Source organism: Protopterus annectens, chromosome 5.part0 (genome assembly GCF_019279795.1).
Source record: "Protopterus annectens isolate FY-2018-M chromosome 5.part0, PAN1.0, whole genome shotgun sequence".
NCBI classification, from domain to species: Eukaryota; Metazoa; Chordata; order Ceratodontiformes; family Protopteridae; genus Protopterus; species Protopterus annectens.
The window spans coordinates 1,755,037,219-1,755,062,919 of NC_056735.1; positions in this window are offsets into that span (position 1 = coordinate 1,755,037,219).

Genomic DNA, 25,701 nt, shown 5'->3' on the forward strand with positions numbered 1-25,701 from the left:
AGTGAGAGAGGGTGTGGAGTAATTTTAAATTAATTCTGTCTATTTTCCTAATAGAATGGTGCACAGGAGCGGCCTTAGATGAACTGGTACCCTAGGCAAAAGGGCTCCATGGTGCCCCCCACCACACCATCCGGTGCCCCCATCCTGGTCTACCTATATCAAATAAATACTGGTAAGCGCCCCTACTAGTGCGGCACCCTAGGCGGCTGCCTAGTTGGCCTATGCCTTAAGGCCAGCTATGATGGTGCACATAGATGCACATGTTTTCAACAAAAGTCACACCAATGAAAATCCCCAGTTGATAACAAAGCAGTTATTTTATAGCATTCCATTTATACATTTATAGAGTATAACACTTTTTTTAATAATACTAACTTCTAGTCCATAAGCAAAGCTCAGCAGCAAAGGTGGTGAAATGTCAAGAATATGCAGTCATCTGCAAAATACATAATAATAATAATAATAATAATAATAATAATGCATTGAGATGCACATTTCCTGCCAGTCAGGTTTCAATACTGTAGAATTAGCTGTGCCATTGATTAGTCACCAGAAAGAAAAGGGGTGATTGCTGGAGAGAGTAAAAATCACTGGCTAAAATATTTGTTTGAAGACAAGGAGAAATGCATGCCTCAGTTGATTAGGTTATGTGTAAAGGGCAATGCCCAGAATGTGAACACTAATTAAATGGAGAAAGTGAAAACAGACATGCAATAAAAGAGCGCTATAAAAATAAAGCAATAGTTAATATACGGTAGAAAAAATGATTTAAGAAGTTAGTCAGCTGAAACCATTAAGGACAATATTTACATCTGTTACAGTAGTGACATATTAGGAGTTAGGGAAGAAATGCTATGAAAATGGTTGGGACTTTTTGCAGTCAAGGTAGATGCTAAAGCTTATAGGGCAGGTAGATTAGGTTATGTGACCTGAAGTAGAGCATTTAAAAGCAGCTTTTGCTGTGAGGTGTTTTTTAAGTTGTGCCAGGAAGGAGGAATAGTTAGAGAGGCCTTTAAAATTGAAGGAAGTTATCTCCAGAGCTTGGGTCCAAGGGTATAAAGGGAGTGGTTAGAGCACTGAAGTCTCATTCAGGTGCTTGCAAGAGAGGTCTAAGAGGCTATGACATCTAAGGTTATATGACAGAGGCTGTTTAAGTAAGCTAGGGGAAAGAGAAGGTCAGGAGTTTTCTTTCAGGAGCTGGAAAAGTTGGACGCAAAGGGGAAGATTGACTCATTGCTGAAACAGCAGGCAGTTGGCTTTGGTTAGTATAAGACAGTGGTTGTCATACTTTGTGGAAAAGTAATGAAGCAGCAGATGGAGTTGGAGATTGGATGGTAGTAGTAGAGTTATGTTTGGAGGCAGATGCTACAAGTTGTATGCAGTGCTCAAATTGGGCTAGAAAAATCCCTTTGTCAATACTATTTTTTGTCAGGTGGGAGAAGAAAGAGGAAATTTTGTTGGCCCAGAAGGGCAGGGAGTTTAGCTTTTTCTGAATGTTTTTGAGAAGATGATGATGGAACGTAATTGAGGAATCAAGTCAGACTCCTGGGTATCTGAATGCATTAAGCTGCTCAATGGCATTGTTAAGATGGTCAAGAATATGAAGTGAGGTGGTGTTCTTTTGCCTTTTATTTAGTTTTTGAGGAGTTAGGCAATATTTTTTTGCTGTTGAGTCAGTTAATGAGGGACAGGAAATCATTTTGAAGATTATTTGCACAGAGTGGGAGTGGAAGATAACCATGTTAGCAGCACATGGTAAGTTTGGAAGTTGGAGAAGGTCAATAGTAAACCTATTTATAAAAAAATGTAGAAATGTAGAGAGGCCATTATGGAACCTTCAGTGACTCCTTTAAGGGAGTGGTAGCTGATGTACCGTTGTTAAACTTTATAGATAAATGTTTATTGGATAGATAATTTTGGAACCAAGGAATAACATCAAGCTAATGCCAGTGTCCATTAGGTGGTCAGTTTTGTGTTGCCAACAAGGTCAAAGGCTCTTGTAAGATCTATAGCATGGCTAAGGTAAGTAGACTTTTGATCGTATCTAAATGGTGTGATCAGTAAAAGTCCAAAGTGCAGTGAAAATACTTTGACTGGACCAAGAACCAAGCTGATCAGAAGTGAGAAGGCAAAATTGACTTATAAAGTTTTAAAATTGATTATAGACCATTTTTCTAGATTTTTCCATGTGTAGGGAGGATAGAGATTGGGCAGTAATCACTAACAAGATTGGGGTTGGATTTGTTTGGAGAGAAGCATGATTTTTACAGTTTTCCATATATTGGGCATACAGTTTTGAGTTAAAAAGCAAAGGCTGTAGATATGTAGCAGAGGACTTACAATGTCCCCCCCACAAGGGAATATGAGCTGAGGGAGAGGGTGTCTATTCCTGCAGGAAAGTCAAGTTTTAGGTTTTTAAGAAGAAGCACAATATCTTTGATTACAATCTTTTTAAAATAGAAGAGAGGAATATGAGGGAGGGAGAGGTTGAGTGATGGAGTGAACTGTGTGACTGATGGAGGGGAGGGTGGAGAATTAAGAAATAATGTCTGAGGATTAGAGAGAATAAGAGGAAGAGTAAGCACTGGGAGGAGTTTTATGACCCGTCAACCGGTTGACCTCTGTCAATAATTTTTTAGGAAAGTTAAAAAAGTTTGATTGATGTGTGATCATATGATGGCTCTTATGACGTATAATTGCTTGTTTGGACAAGTTTCTCATGTGTGGTGTTGTCTTGTAGAAGGAGTTGTGTCAGACTTCCAAGAGTGTCATGCTTTGACTTTTAGAGCTAGGAGAGTTTTGAGCTTGTAAATGAGCCAGGCATTTTTCTTGTCCTTTTCATTCTTGTGACTATAGGGAAGGAGGTGTTTGATGAAGAGCTGGGCAGCATGTTAGGGTCTGAGGAGGAGAGCATAGAGGTACTCCTGAGAGAAAATAGGTATGCTTTTAGTTAGTTAATGTTTACTTGAGATTTATTATGGAATGTAATGAGTTTTGGTTGGGACTTTTTGCAGTCAAGGTAGATGCTAAAGCTTATAGGGCAGTGGTCATGTAGGTTGGGAGTGGACAAGAGATATGAGAAATAAGTGAGTGATAGTTTTTGACTATAAGATTAAGCAGTGAGTGATGCGATGAGGAAGGATTAGGTATGGTGGGTTCAGAGTCAAGTTGTGTGACATTAAGGACATTTTGAAGTTCAAGTATTTAGTTTTGTGAGGGGATAAGGAAATTGAGGTTAAAGTCACTAAGAAGAATAAGATTTTTGATGCTCCGAACAACAGAGGTTAAGTCTTTAAGTAGATTATAATGTCATTGTAATGAAGCAGGAGGAGGGAGATAGACAACAGCAAGAGGAAATGGCGAGCTAAATGAAGTGGATTTGTGTTAGTAACCAACTAAGAGGAGAATATGAGGAGGTGTTACTTTGATCATAAGTTGTATGTTCATGTATAACTTGAAAAGTAGGAGAGTACTTCCTCCTTGCCTTAATCATGGAATGACATGAAGAAAGTAATCGCAGCCTGGGAAAAAGTAGTGTATAGAGGAATCTTGTGGCTTAAGACAGAATTCTGTGACAACAATGATTTGAGGACTGTGAATAGAGATAAGAAAATCTAATTGGCTCTTTTTTATTTCAAATGCTTTATACATTAATAAGTGAACAGGTCAATGTGTTTGGGCCTGGATTTGACTTGATATTACTATGCAAGAGTAAGAGGAGGAGTGCAGGTGTGAACTTTATGAATAATTTGGGATGTTTTAGGGAACATTTAGTGGTAGACAAATGCCAGTTGTAGTGGCAGAATTTTGTATGTGAAGAATGGGATGAGGATTCTATAAGAATACAGTGGAGGAAGGAGTGTAGAGAGATTTGAAGTAGCACCAGAGGGTAGAGTGAAGAGGAAGGAGTAGGGTAGATAATAACTTTAGGGTAAATGATGTTGAAATGCATCTGTTTGAGGTGAAGATGTTTGAGAGTGGCGTGTGCTTGGATGAGATGGACAGTTGTAAGAAGAAGCAGACATGTGGAAGGGCATTTTATTTAACCTTTGCTTGGCAATAAAATAATGGTATATGGAAGTTTAGTATATGTTCCTGATATGGAGAAAAATGGGATGCGTCCTTAAGTGCGATGAGATAAGTAAGAAGAGGAAGAGCTGAGCAGGCTGAATAAATTATGGAATTCATGGTTTGAGGAGAACATTTGGATGGGAGGAGAGTGAAGCAGACAGAGAAACAGAATGAAAATGAATTAATCAGTTTGCGAAAGCTCTGAAGACCCAGGGCCAATCACAGATACCAGCTTTATTGCAGCCAGATAAACAGGATTAATATAACAAAAACAGACTGCAATCAGTGTATGCTAGACTATATTACTACTTAGTTTTCAGAAACAATAATTACAATAAAATAGCAGTGAACAGGGGGTGGAGCCTAGATGGCCAACTGAGAGCAGTGAATTTTGAGTGCTCCATAAACGAGTATAATAATATAGGAGCATTTTATTATTTTCAAGTTTAAAGTGTCAGAAATCTATAGATAAAATACTAAACTACATAAATATCAATTTTGGTGAAGATATACAAAAATGTTCCTGTCGAGTAACTTGGAGATATATTGAGTCACTGAATATGAACATCTCAAGAAATTCTCATATAGATGCTGCTTTGAAAAAAGAACTGCAATTGATGACATCTACCTTACAGGAACTATCTTTGAAGATGGACGGCTTTAAAAATGACTTATAAAACGTCAAATTAAATTCTCAAAAACAGACTGATACTCTTAAGGAACTATTACAGTAACACCATACAAAAATAAAAATATAGAGACTTCCCTAAATGACATTGAGGGGAGACTCAAAGAGGAAGAATTAAAAAATGAATGTATGCTTAAACAGAATACATGGCTGCTTAACAAAATAGATGACTTAGAAAGCAGGGAAAGGAGAAACAACATAAGGATCTTTGGTCTGCCTGAAAACACTGAAGGTAAAGACATTCCCCCAGATTTACTAATCTTCCATGCAGGACTAGCTTAGTCCTGCATGGAAGCGACCGTTTAGGAGCAGGATGGCAGCGCGCCATGCATATTAATGAAGGCGTGCTGCCTGAGCTCCAAATCTTACACAGAGCATGTAAGAGTGCAGGGGGCATGTCTGAGAGCAGAGCTCTCAGAATATACATGCCTCAGCAATGGAAAACAGCAGAAATGCCAAAAGAATGAGCAAGACTGTTCATAGGTGTCTGCATACCCCCAGAAACATCCCCCCACGTGTACAACAGCAATAGTAAATACAAACAAAATAAACATACCATTTTTTTTTTATGAATCCGATTAAATCTATCCGTAGTTGCACAGGTTTGCCCATTGCTTATCTATAGTTAATGCAGCTTAAATGGCAGAAGAGGATAACAAGGAAGATATATGCAAATGAAGCAACATAACAATAGTGTAGTGAGCAGAGCATTCACCTTACAAGCAGGCATTTCCAGTTTGAGTCCCACTGCAAAACATTCCATTTTCCATGTCAAATCACGTTATGACCAATATTTTAGTTGCATAACCTACTAAATAACATATATTTGTGAACTGGAGTACTGCAATAAATGCAGATGTGAGGTGTCAGTGTCATAATGTTGCAAAGTCCACAGATAATCACATGTGCCCCATACAGTATATGTACACATAAATCCTGGCTACAAATGAAAGATATAATGTGTAATGAATGATAACTCCATACAGCTTCCAAATCCCCCAGCTTCCCAAGAGCCATTAGCATTACTGTATAAATTAGTGCAGTGGTAAGCAGGAGTAAGCACTAGTAAGCAAGTGTAAGCAGTATTAAGCAGTAGTAAATGGCAGTAAGCATATGTAAGCACTAGTACATGGGTTTAAGCCCATTTGCATGGGTGCAAGCAATGCACACACAGGTGAAGCAATACTGAAGCTCATTCTATGTAAGCATATCTCACCAAAGGTTAGCATAGCTTACCCTCGCGCAAAACCATGCAAACCCACTTACAAGTGCTTAAAAGTGCCTTAATCACTCTGCATCCAACAGCCGCTGTTCTGCCCAGCAACAAAGTGAACAGCCTTGCACTTCTTGAACCCAGGACCCTATACACTAGGGTCACAGTAGTTAACCACCAAGCCATCACAACACTATATTAAACTGAGGTGTCACCAAACAAAACCTCACTATAGTAAAATCAAACTGAACATGTGAAAGGAATCAATATACAGTCATATGTTCTATAACCTACTACATAACATAAATATGTAAACTGGTGTACTGAAGTAAGGCCAGATGTGAGGTGTAAATGTAATAGAGTGTTGAAGTCACCTACTAAACACAAGGACCTCATACAGTGTATGTACACATGAATCATGGATACCAGACATATGTATAAGATGTAATTAAAAATAAATCAAAGCAAATATAATGCAAAGTCAATTTTAAGCAATGCTAAGCATGGCACAGGCCAGCTTAGGAGATGTAAGCAATGTCTAGGCCAGCTAACTCAATGTACCCAGTAGTATAACCCTTTAAACAATGCCAGCCTTAGGTAAGCATGTTTTCCCATAGCTTAGCTTTTTCAAAACAGGCCAATCATGGCAAAGGGCGGAAATTCAGCCCAACTTAAACCCAGTAGGCGGTAATACATCTCATAACTGGTTGTAGCTTCCCCTTGCAGGCACCATGGAAGAAAGGGGAGAGGGAGTGTGCTTCCAGGTACAGCACTGAGTCATCCAGGAGTCCAGAGTCATGTCAGTACTCCTTGTCAAAGACTATGAGCAGAGACTGCTGCAGGGCCAGTAGCAGGGTTCCCAATATAAGGCAGAAGCCTGGGGCTGTCTCACCCGTGACCTCACCAGTGCCACTGGCATACCACAAACTGCTGAGCAGGTCAGGCATCACTATGCTGCCCTGAAGCGGTGAAAGGGGGAGCTCTTAGATCAGTGGATCCAAGAGGCTAGGATGAAAGGGGAGGTCCCAGCTATGTGTAAGTATCACTCCACCACCTGTTTAATAATTGCCAGCTCATGTATATTATGGATAGATATAGCTAAATATTCCTCTTATGTCCTTCACAGTGGCAAGTGAGAGGGCCGCAAAACAGAAGGCTCATGGCTGTCGCCTGGAGAGGTTGCGAAGTGAGGCAGGTTAGTAATACTCTTGCCTGCACTGTCATAAGAAATAAATCTAAAAGTATCAGTAAATTAATTGCCAGTATAAAACCTGTATTGTTTAAGGAAAGTACTACATACACCAGATAATATGGAGGAAGAGTCTCATATAGTTTGTATGTAAATAAAAGCATAATAGCCCGACAATAAAGGTCTAACTGCTGGACTGCATGTGTATACTCTGGTATCATATAGTAATGTAGATTTGCAATCACTTAATAGTACTGTTATATTAAGCACTGTTACCCACACTTTTCAACATAAATAGAATGTGTAGGAATGTCTGTATATGACTGGTGTAATCCCCAGATGTCACTCAGTACAACTGAGAGACACATAGACAGAAAACAGTGAAACAACTGCAAACAAAATCCAAATAGCACATGCAACTGAGACATGAACTGTTGTGTTTTTAGCTGACATAACCATGGTTCGAATCCTGGAAGTGGTAGTCTGCATACAGAATCATACCCCACAACTTACAGATATGTGCAGAATGTCCAGTAAAGTGGCCCATATCTGCTGCCTGTCACCCTGTCCCCCTAGGAAATCAGTGGGATGATCCCAGACGTATAGGCAGCAAACAGGAAATATAACTGATTGTCACACATCTATGAAAACAAAGCTGGCACACTAGCAACTCCCCAAAATCTTATGTGAGTAATAAACCACGTATCTCCCATTTACACCCCCATGTTGTCAAACTGTGACCAGAGTGTGTACAGTAACAGAGTGAGATGTATATGCATAATAGTAATGTGGAATCTGGTACTGTGTGTGGCAACATTCAGGTAGTGCTAACAAACATTGCTCCCACAGGTCTGTCAGATGCAAACACTGTGCCCAAAAATAAAAGAATGATACCCTGTACTAGTACTGTTTACTTTGGTATTGTATAGCATTGTGATTGATGCAGTTGCTCTGAATAATAAGGTATTAATCATCACTGTCACCCACACTGTGCTACATAATATAACTGTCTAGGAAATCCTGTATAAGAGTGTTGTAATACAAGGTCAGAATGTAAAACCACAGGAGAATTATAAGACAAAAAGCAGATAAGAGATATACATCAATATCTATATAGCACACACAATTGTGATGATCAGTGTTTTAGTTTTAGCAGACACAGCCATGGTCTGAATCCTGGGAATGGAAGTAGGCTGCATACAGAACCATACCCCACAACTGTACAGATAAGTCCAGAATGTAAAGTATATGGGCCTGTACCTGCTGCCTGTCACCCTGTCCCCCTGGGAAGTCAGTGGGATGCTCCCAGATGTTTAGGCAGCAAACAAGAAATACAACTGATTGTCACACATCTATGAGAACAAACCTGTCACTCTAGCAACTCCCAAAACTGTTATGAGAGTAATAAGCCAAGTATGTCCTATCTACACCCCCATGTTGTCAAGCTGTGACCAGAGTGTGTACAGTAACAGAGTGAGATATATGTGCATAATACTAATGTGAAGTCTGGTACTTTGTGTGGCAACATTCAGGTAGTGCCAACAAACATTGCTCCCACAGGTATGTTGGATACAAACACTGTGCCGAGAAATAAAAGCTTGATACCCTGTACTGGTACTGTTTACTCTGGTGTTGTATGGAATTGTGAATGTTGCAGTTGTTCTGAATAATAAGGTATCAGTGATCACTGTCACCCACACTGTGCTGCATAATATAACTGTGTAAGCAATCCTGTATAAGAGTGTTGTAAGTCAGTAAAGGTTGAAGAGTGCAATAGTCTAGATATGTCCCGGTTCACCTGCATGTGGTCAAGAGTCTGTGCAAAAAGAGATGGACAGGTATATGACAACATCAACCTTGAATCTGGGAGTATGTGTCAAAACAGTTAGTGTTAACAAACATTTCGTCCACAGGTATACCAGCTAAGAGGTGTATACTGCAGGTAAAACCAGTTCATGTATAAAGATGAAGATAGCCATATCACTGTCCAAACTAAGGCAATAGGGTAGTGTTGTAATACTTGTAACGTACAGATAACACCACTGACTAGGAAAGTAATGCAAACTACAGGAATATACTAGTTGTTAATTGACATCTTTCTCTCCCCCCACCATATGTCCAACAATAGACTACATACCCACCTCAACTGGTATGTGATGACTCCAATGTTATGTTGGAACATATGTCCTACTGGTTGATAATTATTTAAATCTGTTTCTATGCATGTGCTATGTTGAAATACTTCAACATTGGTGGCATGATGCCATCAATGTACCTGCATACTGTTGTTATTACTACTATGGTTCCATATATGCATGTTTTCCGTTTGCTATGCAACTGTTCCGTATCTGGTGTCTGGGTTAATGGGAATATCTATGCATGCTGTTATACCTAAGCCTGGAATGTGTTGACTATTACTAACCCACATATGTTGATACACCATAAACACCATAGCATGTATGGAATGCGGGTCCCAGCGGACCCACTTGTCCCACCTCAGCTGGCTGTGGTACTGGGCACAAGCACATCTGGGGCTCAACCCAGGACTTCCTCATCCATTGGTCCTGCACCACCTTCAGGTGGAACCACTTTAGGGGATGGGGCTCACCCCCCCCTGGGAGTGGGCGCAAACAGGAAGCTTTCCTCCATCGCCAGGTCCAGGTCGTGGTGCGTAGAGAGATTTATCAGCAGTTTGGAGATCTTCTACACCACCTCAAGGGCCACGTGTCATGACTAGAGGGTTGGCCTGGGTCTCTGGCTCAGCCCCCAGCACAGCCACCTTCGGGGCTGTGAAGGTGCAGTGGTGACTGCCTATGAGTGGGGATCTTAGTCCGACTGTTTTCTCTAGGGGGCTCCTAAGCTTCCGATTTCCCAACACCCCTCCCCATAAAGGTGTTTACCCCTCACATGTGTCATATACCACATCTTGTCTGTCTTGTCTGTTAACCTACTGGACCTACCTCCCAAAATATACCTACTATCTCTCCCCAACATCCTACTCTCACCTGAAAAAAAAGGGCAATCTGTTCCCAAAAAAAAAATATCACCCCATACATAGCTGTCCATTTTGCACACATGTCCACTGGACACATGTAATCTGGTCTAACTTGCATCACAAGATATTGTTGTCCTCACCCCTCTTTCAGGGGTTTGAGTGTCCAAACCTACCTCCAAATTCAGTGTATATGCACAGCTGTTGCTGTAGAAGAAATGGGCAGCTATGGACTTTCCCTACACCCTCTTGCACATCCCCAGCTATTTTCTCCACTATCTTTCCCTCTTTGTGTCCCTTTTTCACCCACTTTCCTATCAACCCTTTTTTTCTTTTCTTTTAAAGAAATTAGCGTGGGTATAAGCGGGAGCAAGCACTTTTAAGCAGCAGTAAGCGAGTTTAAGCTTATCTGCATGGGGATAAGGAATGCCTACACAGGTTAAGCAATTTAGAAGCTAGCTGAGTATAAGAAACTGTAACCGGAAGTTAGCAGTGCTTACCTTCATGCAAACCCATGCAAACCCACTTACAACTGCTTAAAAGTGCCTTAATCACTCTGCATCCAACGGCCAGTGTTCTGCCCAGCAACAAAATAAACAGCCTCTGCAAGGCTCAAAATCAGGAACCTGCACAGCACAGCCAAAGAGATTTGCCACAAAGCCATGTCAAATACACATAACTCTGATGTTTTCACAAACATATCATCCAGCCCAGTCATTCAACAGTACAGGAAATGTATCTAAACATGTAGATGTATGTGTGTGTGTGTGTGTGTGTGTGTGTGTGTGTGTGTGTGTGTGTGTGTGTGTGTGTATATATATATATATATATATATATATATATATATATATATATATATATATATATATATTTATATATACGGATATATATATATATATATATATATATATATATATATATATATATATATAGATATATATATATATATATATATATATACAGTATATATATATATATATATATATATATATATATATATATATATATATATAAACATATATACATACATATGCATGCATCTATAGATATATATGTCTACATCTATATGTATGTATATATAGATATATATATATATATATATATATATATATATATATATATATATTTACAGCAATATATATGTAAGCATTTATATATATCTATATAGGTATCTATAGACATACATCTGTAGATAATAATGGGAACCTAACAAAAACATATATGTCCACATGCATCGTTAATGGGGTTGAGGGGGCCCAAACAACATACGTCTTGTACGTATAGATAACCCCCCCCCACAGCCAAACACATCTGCCCTGCAATACACTACCAACTGTTGCAGATCCCATAACCAGGACCTGACACAACATGGGCGCAAGATGTTAATAGTACTCCAACCCACCTGTATGATGTCAGGCTGGTAACATATCATGCACTACAGTCTGGCTACCTTAGGGAATGTACAGTGTGGAAGCAATCAACATCCCTAGGATACATACTGCCTGTCAGGCGCTAGGATCCACCACATAACACAAGGACTCAGGTCACTCCAAGGCAAGTACAAATATGACTCAGTCATTGTCCATGCTGGTGTGAATGACCTGAGACGTACCTCCCTGGACTACATGAAAAGAGACATAGAGGAGCTCTCTGAGCATGTAGCCCAGGCCGGTATGACCCCGACCTTGAGTAGCATCTTACCCTCACCAAGAATGATGCCACAATATGAAGACAAGATGATCAATTTCAACAATTGGCTTAAGTATTGGTGTCATTCAAAGGGGATCCAATGCCTGTCAGCCTGGGATGACATGCTCGACAAGCCACGATGCTTTGCTAGGGAGAGCTTGCACCTGTCAAATCTGGGCTTTCGGATATTGGCAAAGGCTCTTGCTACCCCCATAGTGCCTTTTTTAGGCAAGGCTCAAACGACAAACCCACCTCCATAGGTATCACAAGGGATAAGAAACTAAGAGTAATGCTACTCAACGCCAGAAGTCTAAACCTCAAGATGCACGCACTCGAAACTCTCCTTAGCATGGAGAACATCGATATCTGTGCAGTAACAGAAACCTGGTTTAAGGCTCCCGAGATCACCCCAGCACTACCAGGTTATACCTGATACCATGCTTTTTGGCCTGAAAACTTGGACCGAACCACAAAAGGAGGGGGAGTATCAATATTCTTCAAAGATACCCACACTTCCAGGTTGGTGGCACAGCACAAAGCATCAGAGACTATCCATGTGCAACTAACAGTGGATAAAACTGCCTTCCAGTTTCTAGCCTACTACAGACCACCCTCCCAAACCCAGGAACCCCACTCGGCCTTCCTGAGAACACTGGAAAATATGAAGGTCTCTCCAAACACCATTAAATTGGGTGACTTCAACTACCCAAACATAGACTGGGAGCATTACTCTAGCTCCAACACCCTAGCCCAAAGGTTCCTAGAATTTATAAACTCAAATGCTATGGAACAACTTGTTACCACTCCCACAAGAGGGGGAAACATACTGGACCTGATCATCACCAACATGGGGACTCTATGCTCCAGACCAGAAGTGTATCCCTCACTGGTAAGATCAGACCATAAACTAATCTCATTGGATATTCACATCCCGACCCCACCCCCTGCCCAGAAAACCACAGTGAAAAACTTCTCTAAAGCAAATTTCACACTCCTCAAAACCAAGGTGGAATCCTTCAAAGCCCAGGCCTGTGGAAAACACGGTCCAGACCGCAGAATCCTTTATAAATGCATTCTATGAACACCTTCAGGAATGCATGGATCATGCAATCCCAAATAAAACCAAGACCCAATCCTCCAAAGGCAGACGTCCTATCTGGTGGACCCCAGCCATAAACAAACTATACAATAGAAGGGGGAAGCTACTACATGATAGAGCAAAATCCCAAAAAGGGAAGGCATCTCTGATCAGTATTAGCAAAAAACTACGGGCACTCATAAAATCATCTAAGGCCAGCTTTGAGAGAAAAATTGCACAGGACACTAAGGATAATCACAAGGCTTTCTTTAGTTATGTTAGGAACCTGGGAGGGAATTCCCAGATATACTCAGAATTAGTCCAAAACAACAAAAAATACACCGAACCCACAGACATTGCCAACATTCTAGCTGACAGGTTCAGCGCAAACTCCCCCCCCCACCAAAAGGGCAAATATCTATCACATATCATCAGAGTGCTGCCCCCCTGACATCTCAGATGCTCAGGTAAGAGCCGCCCTCTCCAAAGCAAAAAACACAGCATCAGTGGGAACAGACGGTGTCCCGGGCAGCGTCCTACATGAACTCCAAGAAGAGTTAAACCCAAACATAAAACTACTGTTCAATCTTAGCCTTACTACAGGATATGTACCCAAAGAGTGGCGTACAGCAACAGTGGTCCCTCTCCACAAAGGTGGTGCCTCAACGGATCCTGGAAACTATCGCCCCATAAGTCTGACTAGCTTGGTCTGCAAAGCTATGGAAAGGATCATCATGGACCTCATAAATAAAGATATTGGGGACCTACAGACACTGGATCCTACCCAGTTCAGCTTTGTTAAGGGCAGATCCTGCCTCTTAAACCTGGTCGATTTCTTTGAAACAGTCACCAAGGTCATTGATGAGGAGAAGGTGGTCCACACAGCCTACCTGGACCTCGCAAAAGCCTTCGATACAATACCCCACTCGGACAATATAGATAAGCTCACCAGCTTAAATATAAACCCCTGTGTCACTAGATGGGTTGCAAATTGGCTCAAGGACAGAACCCACATGGTTAGAATTCCTGGAGCCATGTCAGACTCCAAACTAGTACAAGTGGCGTCCCACAAGGCTCAGTCCTGGGACCTCTCTTGTTTGGTATATATTTCTCGGAGGTACATGCCAACACGGAAGGACTGTGGCTGACCAGTTTCGCAGATGACTGCAAAATGGGCGCCATAATCGACTCTCCAGCCGACACAAGCATCCTCCAAAAGGGCTTATAGAAACAGACAACTGGTGCCAGAGCCATGGCCTCAAGCTAAACACCAAAAAGTGTATAGTCATCCCCTTTGGCAAAAACAAAGTGCCCACAAATTACCACATAGGTGGTAATGCATTAAGTAAAGAAGAAGTAATTAGGGACCTGGGGACCCAAGTTGATAGCAATCTCTCATTTGACAACCACGTGGCCAAAGTGGCTAGAAAAACATTTTATATAGCCCACCTAATCATGAAGGGCTTCACATCTAGATCAGGGGAGGTCATCGTGCCTCTTTACTCATCCCTCATCAGGCCCATAATTGAGTACAATGCCCCTTTTGGGATGTACCTTTCCAGACACCTGCAGCAACTGGAAAGACCCCAAAAGTACCTCACCAAGAGGATCAAAGGGCTCAGACAGATGCCATATGCTGCCCGGTTAAAGAAACTCCAGCTCTACTCAGTGGCATACCGCCTGCTCAGAGGCGATCTGTGCCTGACGTATAAAGCCATGTTCAACCCGGAATTAATGGACATGCTGCACCTCAGAAAATCCAAATCCCATCGAGCTATGCGCTCGAGAGACTTGAACCTCAGCACTGAAATAAATAGGACATGCTGAAGGGACAGATTCATAACCCAGAGGCTCCCTTCACTCTGGAATAAAATCCAAGTTCAGGTTAGGCAGAGTCCCTCATTGAATCTCTTCAAGAGGAATCTTGATGAGTGGATGGGAGATCGTAGGTTTACCCCGGGTATCACTTCTGTGTCACTGTTAGACAGAGACACAGTATACTAACCTCAAAAAAGGGCATAGCAAAATTAATTTAAAATGGGTGGCGAAAGCCAAACACACTCTGGCTAGGCTTATAAATGCCCTAAGGCAGATAGCCTAGTATGAACCTATGAACATATATACAGACATATATGCAGATACATATATATATAGATATATACATATATATATATATATATATATATATATATATATATATATATATATACATATATATATATACATATATATATATATATATATATATATATATATATATATATATATATATATATGTATATACAGATACATATGTAACTACACATACACAGAGATATGTATAGGAAGATACATACATAGAAGGTGCACACAATATGGAACAGCCACTATGCCTACAGTTACCACCTTACCAACTGGACACTGTATGAGCCACCCATACAAATGACAGTTGTTGCCTGCAACATATACCCACAGAGAGGTCAAAGGATTTAACACCACACACAGGTTTGCATACATGGGAAAGCTTTATTTGTGTACTATTACAGTTGTATATGCCATGTCATATAGCTGTTTAGACACTGACATATATATAAACAGAGTAATGCAACTGTGAAACAGTTATATTAATACAGTAGCCTGGAAAGGTTTACATATGTTGCTGTCCAGGCTGAGGCCTTCAAGTAGTACAATAGTAAAGACAGACTGGGCCACAGGATACCAATTAATCAACAGTAAGTAATGCAGATGTATAGTCCAATAGCCTCTATCTACACTCTGCACTCAATCCCTAGGGGGTAAAGACCTCGGGTGACACAATGGGATGTATCTGTTACATAACAAGGCATAACTGACACAATCACACTGACAAACAGAACAGTCTGTATGGCAGGAGGCAGAAGGCTTGCATTTACCCAAGATGAATTGTATGGTAATGTACATCCAGATACCTTAAAGCAGCTTACCCCTGATACCCCTACATGTTGTAACAGCCTAGGTTAGTTATGGTGCATTCCACCCCCTAGACTCAATATTACGAGGCCATATACCACTGTTACATACACTGGCCTCTGGAGTGGATAAGGGCACACCTGTATTGTGTAGGTGAAGCCCACACATATATGCACCCAACCCCACAGTATGTGTGGGGGACACAACAGCAGTGGACTGATGGCAGGAATGGCAGCATGACATATTCACAGCCCACTACATGACAACCTCTGACAGCATGTCATATGCACAAAGCCTGGTATGTAGGTGGAGGACAGAGGCTGGAACACAGGCCCATATGTGTAAAACTGTTGTCATACACTAAGCAAATTGCTGGTGTTGCAGGATAGTCTGCAACATACCCTTAGTCAGGAATATGAAGTTAGAAACAGAAATGGATGTAGCCATGTACTGATAGCACTCAACACACACACACACACACACACACACACACACACACACACACACACACACACACACACACACACACTGCCAGTGATACATCTGACACAAGACCTGTGTGGTGGACAGACAAAACATAATAGGCACACCTCTGGCCATCAAGAGGATAGGCCCACTGTTGAGAACTATGCAGACAGACTGCATTCCAAGTTAAACTAGTATGTACACACAAACCCTGTAACATCAGTGCTATTCAATGCAGACAACAACATTACTCACACGCTGTCTGTAGTTCTGGAACTTCCTACAAATATGTAGCTGGCCTGAGTGTGCAGGTTCTCCTGTAAGAGGTATTGCTACCTGCTGTCTGTAACACTGCTGCCCACACACAGGAAGGATGTCCATCATACATGAAAGGTAAAGGGACCAATCCCACATGATGTAGGGATTTATAGTAGTTGGTTGACATGACAGTGGTAATTGGAAGTATTACACAGCATGCTGAATGCAGGTAGCAAGTGGAGGACACTGACTGGTGCAGAGGCCATCACCTGATCATGTAAATCACCTACAAATTCTATGCTGCTATCTATGCAAAGCAGCTCATTCCATTTACTGGAGAAAGACTGACAATGTGTGAGAGAGAGAGAGAGAGAGAGAGAGAGAGAGAGTGCATATAATGCAGAGAAAAAAAAAAAACATCCAGAACAATCTGCATTCCCAGAACAGGTATGAGAAATATATATGTATGTAACTGACCATAGCACTTGTCCATAATAATGGAATAGATGATGTGGAATGATTTATATGTGCCTTCAGGTGTTGTTGTAATGATGTTCAGCTGATCAACTGCTAAGGACAATAGAGTCCATCCCTGTGGGCAGTGGGCCATACCCGTCAACCGTGCAGCGCAGCACTGACTGATAAGATGTAAGCCATCATAGTGTGTGTTGTGTAATGGGAAGTATGTATATTACGTGGCCAATAGCTGGTGGTGGAAGTAATGCCATAATGATGGACACATGGGTTCCACAGCCCACCTCTTACAGGATATTCAGGTTAACCTGTATTGTAGCATGCAGGAATGCTGTAAGTGTGTAATAGGGTTACCTGCAATCCGGCCCTACATATACCCCCTAATGTCAGGCTGTGTCCATTTGTGGCACTTGTCTGTGTTGTAGCAAGGCAGAACAGTGCATCTGTGCAGAAAGGTGTTGTGAGATTGTGGGCCTGATGTCTGAATGTACCCCACACATAGGTATGCATATGTGTATATATATATCTATCTATCTATATATATATATATATATATATATATATATATATATATATATATATATATATATATATATATATATATTGTTTTTCTTTCGTCTTTTTCTCGGTTAGGGGTCACCACAGCGGAACTCTGTTCCGCTAATGATTGGCAGTCGATTTTTATGGTGCCGAGGTGCCAGCCTGACAACCAACCTTCAACGAAGACACGCCCATTCACGCATGCCTTTGGAATGCCACTCGACTTTATATATATATATATATATATATATATATATATATATATATATAAAATACATATATTTGTATATATATACATATATATATATATATATATATATATATATATATATATATATATATATCTATATATATATATATATATATATATATATATATATATGTATATATATATCCATAAATATACAGATACCCTTGTGTAGACATATATATGCGCACATATATACAGCATCGCATATATCTACACATATATAGATACATATGTATATGCACATGTAAACATATATACAAACACACACACAAACATATATGTATGTAAATACATGCCCCCTATATTACTAGCACAGTGCTGCATGCTATGTGTGAGGAAACAGCACACATAGCAATACACACAGATATCTACAGCTGTCACTTTGTGCAACATGGATGGGTATGTCACGTGTGAACCCCTTATTGGGACCACATTGCCCTTGTCTGTGAAGTATGGAATGGGAATATGGGGAAGTAGGGCAGGTATAGTTGTGGAGATGGTCGGGCTTGGTAGATATAGAGGACAGCCTACAGGGGTGGTATGTGACACATCATCATCATCATCATCATCTTCTTTTGGCTGTTCCCGTTAGGGGTCAACACAGCAGATCACCTGTTTCCATTTCTTCCTGTCCTCTGTATCTTGCTCTGTCACACCAACCACCTGCATGTCCTCTCTCACCACATCCATAAACCTTATTTTAGGCCTTCCTCTTTTCCTGTTACCTGGTAGCTTCATCCGTTGCATCTTTTTCCCAATATACTCAGCATCCCTCCTCAGCACATGTCCAAACCAACGTAATCGTGCCTCTCTGGCTTTGTCTACAAACCTTTCAACCTGGGCTGACCCTCTAAAATACTTATTCCTAATCCTGTCCACCCTCTTCACACCCAGTGCAAATCTTAACATCTTTAATTCTGCCACATCCAGCTCAAACTCCTGCCTTTTTGTCAATGCCACTGTCTCCAACCCATATAACATAGCTGGTCTCACTACCCTCTTGTAGACCTTCCCTTTCACTCTTACAGGTACTCATCTGTCACAAATCACTCCTGACACTCTTCTCCACCCACTCCATCCTGCCTGTACTCTCTTCTTCACCTCTCTTCCACACTCACCGTTACTCTTAACTATTGACCCCAAGTATTTAAACTCATCCACCTTCCCCACCTCTACTCCTTGCATCCTCACCATTCCTCTATCCTCCATCTCATTCACACACATATATTCTGTCTTAGTCCTTCTGACCTTCATTCCTCTTCTCTCTAGAGCATATCTCCATCTCTCCAGGGCCTTCCTCTTTTCCTGTTACCTGGTAGCTTCATCCGTTGCATCTTTTTCCCAATATACTCAGCATCCCTCCTCAGCACATGTCCAAACCAACGTAATCGTGCCTCTCTGGCTTTGTCTCCAAACCTTTCAACCTGGGCTGACCCTCTAATATACTTATTCCTAATCCTGTCCACCCTCTTCACACCCAGTGCAAATCTTAACATCTTTAATTCTGCCACATCCAGCTCAAACTCCTGCCTTTTTGTCAATGCCACTGTCTCCAACCCATATAACATAGCTGGTCTCACTACCCTCTTGTAGACCTTCCCTTTCACTCTTACAGGTACTCATCTGTCACAAATCACTCCTGACACTCTTCTCCACCCACTCCATCCTGCCTGTACTCTCTTCTTCACCTCTCTTCCACACTCACCGTTACTCTTAACTATTGACCCCAAGTATTTAAACTCATCCACCTTCCCCACCTCTACTCCTTGCATCCTCACCATTCCTCTATCCTCCATCTCATTCACACACATATATTCTGTCTTAGTCCTTCTGACCTTCATTCCTCTTCTCTCTAGAGCATATCTCCATCTCTCCAGGGCCTTCCTCTTTTCCTGTTACCTGGTAGCTTCATCCGTTGCATCTTTTTCCCAATATACTCAGCATCCCTCCTCAGCATATGTCCAAACCAACGTAATCGTGCCTCTCTGGCTTTGTCTCCAAACCTTTCAACCTGGGCTGACCCTCTAATATACTTATTCCTAATCCTGTCCACCCTCTTCACACCCAGTGCAAATCTTAACATCTTTAATTTTGCCACATCCAGCTCAAACCCCTGCCTTTTTGTCAATGCCACTGTCTCCAACCCATATAACATAGCTGGTCTCACTACCCTCTTGTAGACCTTCCTTTTCACTCTTACAGGTACTCGTCTGTCACAAATCACTCCTGACACTCTTCTCCACCCACTCCATCCTACCTGTACTCTCTTCTTCACCTCTCTTCCACACTCACTGTTACTCTTAACTATTGACCCCAAGTATTTAAACTCATCCACCTTTGCCACCTCTACTCCTTGCATCCTCACCATTCCTCTATCCTCCATCTCATTCACACACATATATTCTGTCTTAGTCCTTCTGACCTTCATTCCTCTTCTCTCTAGAGCATATCTCCATCTCTCCAGGGTCTCCTCCACCTGTTCCCTACTCTCACTACAGATCACAATGTCATCTGCAAACATCATAGTCCACGGGGACTCCTCTCTGATCTCATCTGTCAACCTGTCCATCACCATTGCAAATAAGAAAGGGCTCAGAGCTGATCCTTGATGTAACCCCACCTCCACCTTAAATGCATCCGTCACTCCCACCGCAGATCTCACAGCTCTCACACTGCCCTCATACATATCCTGTACCACTCTTACATACTTCTCTGACACTCCTGACTTCCTCATACAATACCACAACTCCTCTCTAGGCACCCTGTCATATCCTTTCTCTAAGTCTACAAAAACACAATGCAACTCCTTCTGACATTCTCTGTACTTTACCATCAACACTCTCAGAGCAAACATCGCATCTGTAGTGTTCTTTCCTGGCATGAAACCATACTGCTGATCACTAATCATCACTTCCCTGCTTAACATTGCTTCCACTACTCTTTCCCATGACTTCATGCTGTGACTGATCAATTTAATCCCTCTGTAGTTACTACAGCTCTGCACATCACCCTTATTCTTAAAAATGCTCTGCACATCACCCTTATTCTTAAAAATTGGTACCAAAACACTTTTTCTCCTTTCCTCATGCATCCTCTCACTTTCCAAGATTTCATTAAACAATCTGGTTAAAAACTCCACTGCCATTTCACCTAAACACCTCCATGCTTCTACAGGTATGTCATCTGGGCCAACAGCCTTTCCATTCTTCATTCTCTTCATAGCTATCCTTACTTCCTCCTTGCTAAGCCATTGTACTTCATGATTCACTATCCCTACATCATCCAACCTTCTCTCACTCTCATTCTCTTCATTCATCAACCCCTCAAAGTACTCTTTCCATCTCCTCAACACACTCTCCTCGCCTGTGAGTCTGTTTCCCTCATTATCCTTTATCACCTTTACCTGCTGCACATCTTTCCTATCTTGGTCCCTCTGTCTAGCCAATCGGTACAGGTCCTTTTCTCCCTCCTTAGTGTTCAACCTTTCATACAACTCTTCATATGCCTTATCCTTAGCCTTCACCACCTCTCTCTTTGCCATGCACCTCATCTCCTTATACTCCGGTCAACTTTCTTCATCTCTCTGACAATCCCACTTCTTCTTTGCCAACCTTGTTATCTGTATACATGTGACACATGTGGTGGGTAAACACCCTGGATGTTGTGTGTGTTCTGTGATGTGGATGCCCTATGGGCCCCAATATGGACACAATGGGACCAAGCGTCCCACCCACAGCTACTCACAACAGCAGTCCACGTCCTGAAGGTGTCTGGCCTGGAGGCTGAAAAGGAGGAGCAAGTGGGCCCTGTGAATGTGTACTGGGTGCCTCAAGGTGATGTAGCACATACCACATGTGTCTGTGGAGCCCGTTATGGAACAGACCCTGGATCTGTCCTCAGGGGACAGGAACATGTCTGTGTGTGCCCCCAGAGGGGGACAACATCGTCTGGGTTGGGTCCAACTGACAGTATTGCTGGACCAGTACATGAGGAGGCCCCAGCATGGGTCACACGTGATGTGGCCTGGTAACATGGGCAGATGAGTTTAGAGAGGTGGTTCTGCTGGCCATTAGTACTTATACATGCTATTGTGTCACTGTTATAGAACATATGTTGGTAGTAATAGTCTACACAATCCCAAAACATGGACAACAGCATGCATAAATAACCGCAATAACACAGAATGTCAGATGTGCAGCAAACACATAGCAAGCATACCACAGGCATATATGGAACCATTTTGGCCCTGATAATGGCATGCAGGTGAATAGTCTGTAACAGTCCAGCGATGATAGTGTCCACACAGGGAACATGGCTACAAGCACATTGCACAAAGCGTGGTACAGTACAATATCTGCTCAATTGGTAGGTATGCTGTAGCCATACCTATTGAGTTGTGTGTACAGTTTGTTGTTGCTGATATGGTGGGGGGTGACAGTGATATGTATTAAGAACTGTGGTAACCTTGCTGCATGACTTGCTCACACCTGTGCTCATCTTTATGTCTTTCAGACACAATGCCTCATGGAAGGCTGCCAGCCTACACAGCAGCTGAGAATGAAATCCTGCTGAATGAACTAATATAGCACTATGCGATCTTGTTTGGCCAGGCTGCCCATGATCAGCAGGAGCGGACCACCCTGTGGAACGATCTAGTCCACAAGATCAATGATGTCGGACTACACAACCGCAGTTATGAGCAGGCCCAGCATCATTGTTCTGAACTGCTTCGCAATGCCCATCAGCATGCTTCTGCAATCCAGGGGGATCCCCTCAGCATGGGGGGGGGGCATGTCATCCATCCCCCACTGACATGTGTGGAGGAGCTCCTGGCCAGCCTCGTGGCACCTGCCCATCTGGCCAGCCTCCAACCGGTGAACACCTTTGTGGAGGTGGGTGACACCCACACACCGGCCAAGGACCGTGCAGGTAAGGCCACAGGGCACATCTGTAGACCATTATTGTGTATACATCTGCATTGTTACAGGTAGATCATGCATATCTGACATGTCATAGATATATTTTGTTGCTGCATAGTAGTGATAAACAGATGTCACTATGTGGTAGTATTGTGGAAATGTACTGTGGATGTATTTTAATACTGCACCCACCCTGTAGCAATGCCACAGGTGTGGCCACTGACCTTGCATCTCTAACTCTCTTATGTAGGTCCATCCAAGATATCACCAAGGCAGCAGCCTGTAGCTGGTGAGTATGGTTTATGTAGATGCTTGCCAGTACACCAGGCATGTAATGGCGATGGTATATTCCATGCACACATCTAACACACCTACCCAGAATGCATGCTGTACATGTGCACGTATTGTTGCTGTGAAATTCACAGCATCACAGGGGTGACCATGATGGGGTACTGGAAGGGTATGTCAGACACCTGCATGGAAACTAACATCCTGTCATTGAGAAATGTGTCCACAGAGAGTAACATAATGGTGGGAGACATGGCCTACAGTAGGGACATGTATGGAGCAACACCCATATACAGTGCAACACCAGTGTATATACCTGTAGGACAATGGAAACTGCTGCAGAGATACACTGTGGCATAAGGCATTACAGTGGTCCACATTATCAGCTAGGACTAGGCTGTAACATGTGGTCTTCAGTGTATGAGACACTGCAAAGTGACACACATGTGCAGGGCTTACTTGTCATGCACCTGCAAAAAGGCTGAAGGAGGGGGTGTCAGAATGACACACCAGTGCACTGCAGCAAGGATCCTAAGGCTGCTAAGAATGGCTGTATCTGCACATAGTCAGGTTCAGGACCTGTGGCAGCCATAACCCCACCCCCATGGCAATTAGTGATGGCAGTGTGTGAACACCAAGGGATGTGCATGAGTAGACCTTGCAATCATGCAGATTAGGGGGACATGTGTAGGGCAGACTGAACATACACTGGCAAATGCAGATGGCCCATGCTGGTATACCCCTGCCAGGAGTAGTGACTGCTGTAGTACACACAAGAAGTGCGACAAACCATCATGATAAAGGTATGCACACATATGCCCACACAATGTGTATGCATCGAGGTCAGCATTCGCACCCCTAACACATTCCATAGATACTGCATGTGAAAGCTTGTTTCCTGCCTTTCCTGTACCTAGTCTAGTCAGTGGGAGAGGTAAGCATTAGGTAGCCTATCTACTACAAGAGTGGTTTCTGGCCCATAAATTGTAGTTTATTGGCTGTATGGCAGTTTTTCCTTCTCTTTCAACTTACTGGTTTAAAAGCCCGCATTTGCACTTGTTTCCCAGCTTTTCTGTAACTAGTCTAGTCTAGATACAGATTTGATGCCTCCAGGACTGCTTGTAAACTTCTGTGCTCCCCCCAAGCCTTTCTGTGCTGGAGGGAAGCCTTTTAGCTTATCAGTGGGAGTGGTAAGCACTAGGTAGCCTATCTACCATAAGAGTGGTTTCTGGCAAAGAAATTGCAGTTTATTGGCCGTTTGGGCAGTTTTTCCATCTCTTTCAACCTTCTGGTTTAAAAGCCCACATTTGCACTTGTTTCCCACCTTTCCTGTAACTAGTCTAGTCCAGATACAGATTTGATGTATCCAGGACTGTTTGTAAGCTTCTGAGCCCCCAAGCCTTTTTGTGTTGAGGGAAGCATTCTAGCTTATCAGTGGGAGTGATAAGCACTAGGTAGCCTATCTACCACAAGATCCAGGTACAGATTCTTAGTTTTAGCACTTGAATTTGCTTATTCATGCCCAGAACTTGTTGTTAGCACTAAATAAGCTACAAATTACTACAGCACTCAACCTTCCTCTTTCCTCGCTTAGAGAAAAACAGCTCTTATACTCACTTTCCTCACTTGTCTAGAGGAAAGTAATTTTTTACTCAGGCATGTCCAAGGGTCATCACCCAGTGTTCTCTCCTGTCTATCTGATGAATCTGGGCATCTTGGAGCAATGTAGCAATTACCTCATATACATAGACAACCCTCTCCTCCTACCACCCAACACCACACCCTGTGAGAGATGCACATATCTAGCCAAACTGGAGGTAAAGTTCTCTCCAACCAAGACTGAACTTGGCAGTCAAGAGAAGTTAAACACTTGTACCACACCATACTCATCACATAGTCCCACTAAACCTACACCACCAAAATCCACACATAGAAACACAAAAACATTCACGGAGGCTCTCAATAATAATCTGCTCAAGCAACAGAGATCTCCAAAGCAGAAACACAAGCAACCTCCACCCCCAACACACCCAAATGACCATCGTAACAGCAACAGGTAAGCAAAAACTGAGGGTAATGCTGCTCAATGCTGGAAGTCTAAATCTCAAAATGCACTCCCTCAAGGCACTCCTTAAAATGGAGAACATCAATATCTGTGCAGTGACTGAGACTTGGTTCAAGGCTCCAGACAGCATCCCTGCATTTCCAGGCTATAATTCATACCACACTTTTCGGCCACCTAACCTGGACCGGAACACCAAAGGCGGAGGTGTGTCCATGTTCATTAAGGATATCCACACCTCCAGGTTAGATGCTCAGCATAATGCATCCGAGGTTATCCAAGTGCAACTAACTCTGGGCAAAACTGCAATCCAAATTGTAGATTGCTACATATTTCCCACCATACCCCAGGATTCCCACTCCTCTTGTCTTGATATACGGGAAAATATTAGGGTTCAACAAAACACCCTAATAATGGGCGATTTCAACTACCCCACCATTAATTGGGAAAACTACTCATGTACCAACTCCTTCACTCAATGCTTTCTGGAATTCATAAATTCCAATTCCCTCGATCAAATTATCCACACCCCCACCAGAGGCAACAGTATCCTAGACCTAGTGACCCAGTGTCACTCAACATGAGTGACCGGTGTTC